An 11,411-nucleotide genomic window follows, 5' to 3' on the forward strand; every position below is an offset into this window, starting at 1 on the left:
AATTAAGGTGGAATGACATCAGCATGAAGACCTTTGCTACATCAAAGTTTTAAATCAACTCATTTTGTAAACTAATTACAGTTAATTTTCTAAAATTTCAGCTTCAATCTACGATAGAAAAACTAAATGTTTTTTCTCTACAGACCCTAATGGTCCATTTGCATAAAAAGGATTCCACAACAGATAGCTTAATGTTTCATCATTGATGACCAAGACTTCACAGATGTTGGGAAATTTGTTTTTTGCTTTTTTTTCATATAACAACCAGGGTTAATCCTTTTCTTTCAAAACCACACAGTCCACAAGATCACAACACTATTCTCAGCTGGAGATAGAAATATTCCCATCACCTGCTGTGTATGTGATCTGATGGCTCCGACTGGCTTTACAACAGACATTCGGAGCTCAGAGATTTGAGTGATGTCACTCTCAGCCTCATCGCACACTGGAAAATTTCTTTATTGATCACATTCAAGCTCCGCTGCATGCAAAGCAGTGCTTTTGATCTCATAGTATGAGGCATACAAGCAATCTATTGAGGTTATGCTGAACGGATGGGAAATCCACGGAGTACGTCTAGAACTTTTACTGCACATGATAATGGAAGAAATATGATCAAAGGAAATGGATTATATACAGATGTCAAACACACATTATGGTATCCACCAAGAGGAAAAGCTTGTTATCAAATATTTGTTTATACTTGATTTTATGGAGAGAGACTGCTTGAAATTCAAAATCTAATTCACAAAAATGTGATGAGAAAACCTAATAGAAGCCGATGTTCAGCCGGACACAGTGTATGTTTGAAAGGTTTATTGAAGGTTTGTAAAATGATCAGGATTGCAAACAGAAGGACTGGTCGCAGGCTTGAGGAGGCAGTTGAAGGCAGAATCGGCTGGGAACAAGCTTTTAACAGTTAGAATGGGGGCTGACAGGCTGGAAGCAGGCTTTGGGTAGATTGGAGGCAGGTTGAACAAACTGGTTAGGCAGAAACAGTCCAGAAATAGACTAAAATCATAAGCTGATGAAAGTCTGATGATTTAAGGCCAGTCACAGAATCACTGCCACTCAGGAATGTAGGTGTTTCACTTTGACACTGGAACAAAAACAGTGAGGAGAGGGCAAGCATAGGAAGAAATGACGGCTGGTGGTGCTCAGTGGCATTGGAGTAATCCTCATACAGGCAAGGAGAAGACAATTTGGCAAATATTGGCAAAAAGAGGCTAGTATAAATAGGTATGTTGAAAGCTGTGAGGTTGATTAAGTGAGAGGAGGGTGCATCTGCTCACACTAATTAATAGATTGGAGCAGAGCACAAAGTTGTAAACAGCCACCTAGCCCAAAAACAGTCATAGCACCTGATTGTCTTCATCAATATGAAAGCACTAAGACCCAGTCCCATTTCTCTCACTTGGTTCTGAGAATACTCCAGTGTGTCCCCTCCACAGTGAAGTACACTCACTGAGGGAAGTGCAACTGAATATTTTCTCCCTAAGAAATGGGACACCAATTGTTGTAAAATTACATCCCAGCCCAGTAGATGGTGGGTAGGAATAACCTGTACACTTCAGTGATGTGTTCATCTACATCATGTATAAACACAACCTGAGTCACTTTCTGCATGGAAACTCTACCATATTCATAACTTTTCCCCAAACACATGCATAATATTGAACAACAACTATTACAAACCGTAAAAAGTCCATTTATGAGCCAGTATGGAAAAAAAGCACAACCATCTCTAAATTAGGAGACAGTCATGGCAACATAATTAGCTAAGACAACTCTTTGATTCAATATCAGTTTCTAATAAGATACTGTACAAGGAATACAGATCCATTATTGCATCCCCAATGGACTAACAGACAGAGAAGAGCTAATCTAGCTCTGCTAACTGGCGAACAAAGGGGCCCACGATCGCTGTTCGCCCAAGGAGCCGTTAGATGCCACCAGACCATGACTGCCTGACCGCCTGAGACAGAACAGCACAGAGGAGCTGCTACAGGCTGCGGCTACGAGCTAACCACTGCAGCTAAAACAGGAGACATCCTGTGCTATCATGGGTTATAAAATTAACCCCCTGCAACTCGCCTCTTATTGTTGCATCGCATTGATCCAAATCTCTTTGAATTGCTGTTGGATGAATGGACTGGACTGAATACTGTTCTGCAGAAATCCAGACCGAGCTGAAGGACTTCACTCCACTGAACCATAAAAGTAGTTTCACCCTTCCCTCTCCTTTCCATCTGATGCTCAATAAGAACATTTTTTTACCATAAATTGAATGAAACTTCACTGTTTTGCCTGCAATTAACATCTACGCTACAGGGTTTATTATTTTATCTGCTGCTATGATAAAGGACACTTTCAAATGCATTAAGCCATAAATTCGAACATCAGAATCTGCAGACTCTTAAACCCTTCTTCCCCTATTGTTTCTTTGATTTTGCTTATTTTCTGTAGTTTTTAGAATTTTGCTTAGTTATTAGATATAATATTGTGTGATTGTAGCTAATAAAGGTACCATTGTATTATAACCCATGGTATTTTGTGTTAATGTTACACAGTTATCACTCCAGCTGGATTCACTCTTCTTTCAGTAGCAGCCAACTAAACAGAGACACATTTATTTGGTTGGTGGTTAATAACATTGCTGATAGCCATAGTCTAAATTACTAAATTGGTGAAAGACAACTGGATTTTCAACAGACGGATTATGGAGTCCAACCTTTTAAGTAAGGGGCTAAAACCCTGGTCAGTAAGCAAATTACAGTTTTAATCATTTAACTGATAATAAATAACTAGTTTTAGCCTTGATTTGAATTACCTATTAATTAACTATAACTTCCAGTTCTAGTTATTTAATATATTCATAATCTTCTGGTAAGCTTTCACTAAATCTGTCAATCAATTTTTTTCGGTCATAGCATCTTGATTCATATGTTGCAGCTAATACACACAACGGTTGAAATAAGAAATATGTTTCTTATTTCTTATTTCAATGTTTCCGCTACATATCCGTCGATATATGATTGGCCAATAACATCTGATAAAAAGTCCACTACCTTTTGACATTTTAAGTTAATGTTGATTTGTTTTAATTCGATCATTAAATGGAGCATTCTCACCTTAACTTTTACATAAAAAAAACATATTCTCCATAAACTGGTTTCTGGTATGAACCAGTTTCATAATAAATCAGATCTTTCTGTATTTTTTATAATGTAAAATGTTCCAATATCACAGATTTATTATGATTTAGCTGAAAGCTCCGCAGGTTAAGAGACAATGAATGGTGCAGTCAGTGTCTCCCAACAGTCTAAAGCTGGTTAATAACATGGGCATTTATTTGTGTCACCCGACTCAGTGACAGTGTGCGACCCAGTGACGGTATGCTTCCCCCCGCCTGCGCGGCAAGGCAGGCAGGCGGGGGGAAGCATACCGTCACCGGGTCAAGTTTGGTCGCTCCGTCCCCCGCTGGCTCTCTGCCCCCGTCCGCTGGGGTTCCCGGACCAGCCCCGTAGCTCATGTGCCGTTGTGCTTAATAATTGCACTATCGTGATTGCTTAATATGCTTGTCTGATTTTTGTCAGCAATTTAACACCATACACACAGGCCTTCTCTCAAGCTCACTTTCGGTCCCTCCTGCACCTGCTGTTCCATCTTCTGCAACACCTGTTGATCTGTGCAGTACCCAACAGCTGTCATCAGTCTCATCTCTCCTTTCCAGGGGTGAGACTTATCTTTCCAAGACTCGCATGTTTTGGCCTATTCTTTGCTTCAGCTCTTTCTTCTCTAACAGAATCAGTGGCATGGGTGAATTATCAGCGGATTATGGCTGTGTCCCAATGTCCTTTCTAATCAATATAAAGGGCCATATATAGTGGTTACACCATTTCAAATAAATGTCCAAATGTCTAGTGGATGAAAAAGTAGTGGACTCAAAATTTCCTACAATGCACCTTGCAATGTAATGCTCTTCTCGCAATGCATTATGGGATTTGTTGTCATAGAGGACCACTGTTGGGGAGCAACAGCAGTGACAAATAACAAAGATGGCGCAGCCACTCTGCGGGGAGGCGGAGTCACGTGACCAATGGAAAACGAAAAGTAGTGATCACATAGGGGTTAGGGCTGACACAACCTATGTGTTGCTTTCTCTTTCATTCCGATTTATGCTTTGTAAGAGCTATTTCAATTTTCAGGCAACTAATACTTTGTATCCCACACTGTAAAACATTGTAGTTGAACTAGAAATCAAAAGTTCACCCTCTGGCTTGAATTGCAAGTTAACTCAAATTTAGATTTTCTTCGGTTAAATTTAGAAACAAAGGTTAATGTAGTTTATTATAAAGCAAAGGGAAGTTGTTTAAATATTGCTTTTTGCAAACTGATGTGTCAGTGAACTTCAGTTATAAATTGTTTGAACCTAATACTGCAAGGTTATTGAGTAATAATGCCATGGTATACTGTAAATGCATTAAACCATCTTTGCCTAGTCAATCAAGCAAACATTTGTTGATAAATTTTCACGCATTATCTGTTAAAAGAGATATTTGTTTTAAGTTACTGGAAGCCATATTCGTTATTAGACTTGCATAAATGTGTTACTGTACCTGTTCAAACACATCAAACACAATCCCCCAACATTCTTTTTGCAATAGAGGAGGTAGGATCTTCAGATGGTCGATAAAGCATTTAGGCTTTCACTTTGGCTATTGGTCAATCATGTAAAATATGACCTAAGTCTTCACATCACTTCCTATCTCATCTTGATAACTTGAATAATTGTTAGTTTTTGATGGCTGGTTTAGTTCTATTTCTTTTCTTGACGTTTCTCATTTGAGTTTTGTTTTCATTAGTTTTGCTTTAGCTTTAGTCTTTTATCTATATGTCTTGCATATCAGGGGGCCTTAGGAAAACAAATCATGTGACTGCTGCGTCTGTCCTTCGGTTGCCGATAATGGGGCTCATTGTCTTCTACCGATCTCTGCTTTTTAGTATCATCATCGCCATGCAGTGCATTACCATCGAACACCTTCGCAGACATTACTTAGCGCATAATCTCTATCATCATCTCTGCAGCATTGCGCCCACAGCACGTCATATCAAGTCTGCATCACGGCAGGCACTTTGCACCTACAACTCATCACAACAGGTGCATTACAGCAGGTCTATGCCTACCGCCCATCGTTGCAGTCATCACCACAGGGTATTGGCAATGCCCATCTTCTAGGTTAACAAGTATGTAAAGTTCAATGCTAGCAATTGTAGTGATTCGACCTCAAAGATTTATTCTAGTAGAAATTCTAAATGTCACTGCAGTAGATCAGTAGATCATTCCCATAGACGCAGGGAACATTTCTGAGACTGTGAGTGATGACCCGCTCCATTCCTTTCTCTAGTTCCTTAGGAGATCCTCCATGTAACATGCTTTCTGGTCAAATCGGCTCTCAAACTGGAATGGGATACTCTTCCTTTACAAAGTCATCATTCACTCTGCTTATTGAATTCTTTTTTATACAGGTGTAGTTCCATCCTCAGGTCTCAGGGGTTATTACCTAGCATGGTTGTCCCTGATACCCCCCCCCCCTTCTATCCCATCTCTGAAATGATTCAGTGAATTTTACTCATCAAGGTTATTTCAAAGAATCATCCCTACCAACCCAATAATAGGAATCCTGAAGCTTCAAAACCCTGCTCATACCTATCTGCTTAAGGTTAAATCACTTCCCTCTAGCTCATTTCTTTGGCTTTATAGGTTTCTTAAAATTGGTGATTTTTTTTATCTCCAGTTCTGTTTTAACCCAGCTAGGGGTCACAGCCAGGCTTTTAGCTAGCAATGCATAACGCAACCATTGTACACCCTTTACTAAAAATATTACAAATTGTACACCCTGATTTTGGGATGTACGGCTTTGGTACACCCTAATTTTCCCTCGGAATATGGTTGAATATCTAATGTTACGTTCATACCACACATGCTTCGAGCAGCAGGAGCAATGCATCTTGACTCAAACTAACATCTTGACGCAGCTGAATTGATTAATTAATTGATTAACTTTATTGATCTCACAGTGGAGAAATATACTTGTCACATCAGCTGAAATAGTCAAAACAGAAGAAGGAGGTGCCAAAGGAAGAAAAAGGTGCATGGGATATATACAGTATATAAAGTGCGTCCACACATTATACATTGCACAAGTTATTGCCGTTGTAGTGTTGCATTGTAGAGTCTGGTGGCAGCAGGGATGAATGACCTGCAGTAGTGCTTCTTTTTACAAACAGGATATAAAAGTATTTCACTAAAGTAGCTGCTCAGCTCCTCTACAGTCTGGTGCAGAGGGTGGAAGGTGTTGTCCATGATGGATCTAAATTTGGACAGCGCTTGAAGCAGCATATCATGAGCTTCTGAGCATCTGAGGCACATGATGCACTTCACAAACAGCAGATGTTGGATTTGGAAATAGTTGAATTTTTGCAGCTTGACACGCCACATCAATCAGACACAGCTCTGCTGATGTAGAGCGCTATGATTACTCCCCTGAAAAAGTTTATTAACGCCTAAATTAACTTAAAATGTCGAAACCTGTAAGCAAAATATACTTTTATTATTCTGATGCTTGCAGATTATACTACATACCTGAAAAACACAAACATCTAATTCTAGCTGCCACAAAAAGGAGAAAAACCCCAAAGAGATGACCAGGCCTGAGGTAGCTACTGCTGGATTCCCAGTGACAGTGCATCGCCGGTGTGTGGGGATCTGAGCGGCACCGACAGCAAAATAATATTTTAAGGCAAGATCATAATCTTAATGAAGTGACTGCAAAGACGATGTTTCGAGGTGGACTTTCTCACTTAAAAACATAGAAACTAAAAAACTACTTTTTACACACTTATAACAGCAAATACAGTAAAGCCACTGGAGCCGCACAAGCATGACACACATCAGGCTTGAAAGATTTCAGTTTAGGTAACTGGAAGTAAAGACATTTTGCCTCTCATCCAAGAGGCTTCTTCAGTACCAACTAGTGGAGCAGAGCACTGAGACTGAGACAGGGAGAGCCATGCCTGCAGCCACCCAAGGCAATCCAACTTCATTACTCTAACTTGGCCACTAGTCCTCAGCTTTAGCTCCCTGCATCAACCCGCATCTCCCCTACTTGTTACCTGTTCTTCAGTGCTTAATCTCTAAGTAAGCACGTTCAGCAAATGACTGATGGAGGTAGGCATTAATTTTCTCCCTCTCCCTGTTTATTTTTTTGCAGTTTGTAAATTTCTTTCTCCACATCCCGCAGGTGCTCTGTCCATCACTGTGCAACATATTCTGTGCATCATCACTCATCCAACACATTACCATTGACATCTACTGTACTTCATCAGTATCAACAGCATAATCATCTTCAGTGTGACCAACTGCGACTTTTCCATCTCTCCATTAGCACGACCAACTGTGCAGTCTTCACAGACTATGCTGTCTTCTATCAGCCCATCTCTATATTGGCGCGTCTATCTCTTCCGTTTCTCTTTTCATCAGCCTCTCCCTTTTAGTCAGTTTCCTCTCCATCAGCGAAATCATCTGCGCTGTCTCTGTGTCTCTCCTCCAGTGTGAACAACTTTGCTGCCTCTGTCGATTCATCTGCGCTATCACAGTCTCCATTAGTTCGATCAACACAACATCTCCATCATTAGATCAGTCTTCATCATCATACATTGGCCAATCTGATCATGTCTGCTAAACGTTCCTCTTCACTATCCCCAACCTTTTATTCTCTACCTCATAGCCTAACAAATTCTTCCTTTCTCTCAAGTAGTTTCTTTCCTTTGCTTCCTAGCTTGATGGTCCAGTCTCCTAGCTTGGCCCCGGCACCTTTTTGATAAGGAAGACTACTTAAATCCTTTTCCTCACCATTCACTCATCCAAATGAATGTTGATTCAAAGCATCATAGTTTTATGCAGGTGCCTGAGCGCCAAATAACTTATTTCTTTCAGGTCAATAAAACTTTCCTAATCACAGCTTTTTTCGATAGGTTGAAACAATGGAAGGAATTAATCAAATCTATTGCTGCTCTGTAAAGGGTAAAGCCAGTTATCTTGGGGGCTACGCAGACAAGTCAGAATCATCTTAGGAAAAAAAAAATCTCAAAGCCACAGACACAAGTTTCTCTCTTTTTATGCAAATCTCAAGGACTAATCTCTCTCTAAAGCAAGCCTTCCCTTTGACACTTACCACAATCTTGTTTTTCTTTTCTTGAAACATAAGCCACTTAAGCCAGGCTGTGAAAAGATGGTAACAGGAAGTTAAAAAAGCCCTAATAGGTTGTTTTGTGGCTGCAGACTGGGATGCGCTGCGCCATCCAAATAGACTAGGACATCAGGACCATGACTGAGTGTAGGACTAAGTAACCTGCTTTGTAAATAACACGATTTCCCTCTTGAAAAGACTAAATAACATGATCCCCCCCCGGGGCTAAAGGGTATTGTTGAGGAGTATATCAAAGCAACTTAAAGTCAAGACAATACACAGCAAGGAGCAATACAGGAAAAAGCTGGGAACAAGCTCCAGCAGAGACAGATATATGTAGTTAGGGTAAAATAGGCTTAAACCGATGGAGAATTAGATTCCGGAAGTCTTGACAGAGCCAATGAACTGAACATATTCTTCAATAAGCTCCAACCTTTCTTTGATACAAAGCTTCTCCGTCATTCCCCAAATCTTTTATCTTCCTCTTCTGTCACGGACCCCTTTTCTGAATAAATGTCATGAAGGTCATAGCGAGTTTTCTGTTAGCTCGCCTGATAAAGCAAACAAGCATGTTACGTCCCCTGGCGGGGTCTAGGAGGTATAAGGGAACAACATAAATTTAGACAGAGAACCAAAGAGTCAGATGACAGTAGTCTACCACAATATTACAGAAAACCCTTTGCATACTGTATTAGACTGATGTACAAAAACAAGGTATCTTGACTCAGAGGCTTTTCTAAATAAGCCAAAAAACACTTTTTGCAACTAGGTCTAATTTGATTTTGTTGTTCTCATTTTGGGTGTGTGGAGAGTCCTTTAACACACTATGAGACCAATGAAACTGGGTACTTATGGGAAAGTATGAACTGAAAATTCCCACAACATACAAACAGGCAGTTACTAGCTTGCTCTATGTGGACAATTAGTATGCTGGGTATTTCCATATAAATCTACATGAAGTAAACCTGGCCAGTTTACCTTGCAATTTAGCAATTTCACTTTGTATTTTTCTGTTTTTCAGTTTTTCTTTTGCCATTGTGTCTTCCTTCTGGTCAGACTGGTGACATTCCTTTCAAATAGCTGCCTAGATCAGACTAGACTGGGGTCTACCTTGGTAGGAATTAAGCATGCAAAGTTGCATAGAAAGCAGAGGTTTCTGCCAGGCCCTGTTAACTTAAATTAGACGTATTTGCCACAGCTGTTGTTCCCTTGGATCAGACACTAAATTTAGATTGGTGTATCTAGACTTAAACACAGACCAGGAGATCCCTTCTGCCCAACAGCCATCAACTTTTAACGTAACTAAGTGAAGAACCCCCTATTAATCTGCGTTCCCACCAAATATGTTTCTGGTGACAAAGTAGCCACATTTGAGTGCTGTCACTCTCCTGACATATTGCTAGAAATTCAAATTTTAGGTTTTCAGGTTTTTATTTGCTGCCCTCTAGTGTTCTCCTTCTTCCCTAGCTCCTTTCCAGTCTGCTATGTTCACACCTGCTCCCAATCTGCTCGTTAGTCCTCTCTTTGTTCAGTCTTCCATAAGTACACTCCTTGTCCAATTCCTCAGTGCTGGTTCCTCGTCTAACTTCATCCAACTCCGTCTCACTGTGTCTTCCTCGTCGTGATTGTTTCCCCCTGATGTCTCCATGGTTTCTGGTTTGTTTGACTTTTTTCATGTTTGATTTTTGGATATTTTGATTCCTACCTCAGCTGTCTGTTTACCTTTAATTAAATCCACAAGAAACTTAGCTCTGCCTCCCTGCCTCTGCATTTGGGTCCTCAAACCACAAACAAACTCTGACAGTTTTTATCTGACCAAGAACCAAAACTATTCCAATTTGGGGAACTGAATTAGTTTTAGGATGATTTGAATGACAAAAGAGGTATTTTCTGGGTCATTCAACCCAATTTTGCTTTGTTTTTTGCTAATGGTGATGCCTTAACCAAAAAGTACAGCTTAAAGTTCTAAGCCTTTGTCAAATATCAGAGTTTATGCCCTGCTTTTGTTGGAACAGAAATCAGTTGCATTGTAATGAAATTGCAGGAATCATACTTTCTTTTTTTCAGAGCTGGGATATTATGGATGAAAATAGTATTCACAAATGTCCTGTTTAATGCCAGCATAGTGAGATGCTAAACACGCTATAGATCAGCTGCCGTTGAGAAAGCATGTTAAACTTTAGAGTGTTACTGTCAGTTTGGCCATCATCACCGAATTGATATCAATTCTGCATGCAACAAAATTTTTAGAGAATCAACTTAGTCTGCCCTATACTCGACATGACATATTTACAACCCTTGTGGTCTTCATCTAAATGTAGCTAGTGACACTAAATAAGCAGTCAGGTTGAAAGAACTTGTGCAGAAGTGCAAGAGTTGGTGATGGCAGAGCTGATGAAAGAGATAGCTGATGAGATTTGTGGTTCATTAAAGCTGATGAGAAGAGCAAACAGAGGGGGAAGAAGGAGTCAGTGGAGGGTAAAGTGGTTGTTTCTGTGTTTGTTGTTGCTAATAAAAGACAGAGATTACACTTTGCTCGGTCTGTTTACTCATTCTGTCAGGGGGAAAGAGATTGAGAACAAGTGACAGGTTGGGTGAGTAATGCTGAGATTGAAAGAGATGATAACAAGACTAAAGTTTATGGGGCTTAACGTAACTTCTACCCCTCAGTTGCTGATGAGTCTATGCTTCCAGAGTGAGACATGCCTTGGCATGATTGTGAAAAACTTGAGAATGGGCTACAAAAAAGAGCTTTAGCAAGAAACTGGGATTATGTTAGTGTGAATGTATTTTTTGTTGCTGTTGTTTTTAATCTCACAACATGTATAAAAAAAACACAGGAAAAGCCTGATTTAGTGCTGAATACAAATTATATGCTATCCTGAGTTTTAAAACAAAGGAACACAAAAAAAGGACATAGTGGGAGGGAAAGAGATGCACAGATTTGAATCATTTTGATGTTTTGCTGATCATCTGCTGTGAGATCTTTTCCCTGACTTTTTAATTAATTTTCACATTTTTAATCAACATAATTGTGGCCAATCCCGGCGTTGCCATGGCAACAAACTTTTGATTTAAATAAAGTAGGGTAACGACTGTGAAATACACATCGGATTTACGAGAACATGCATGCATAAAAACACACCAAAATAAAACCAT

This window comes from Cyprinodon variegatus, unplaced genomic scaffold (genome assembly GCF_000732505.1).
Source record: "Cyprinodon variegatus isolate N-32 unplaced genomic scaffold, C_variegatus-1.0 Scaffold5, whole genome shotgun sequence".
Lineage (NCBI taxonomy): Eukaryota > Metazoa > Chordata > Actinopteri > Cyprinodontiformes > Cyprinodontidae > Cyprinodon > Cyprinodon variegatus.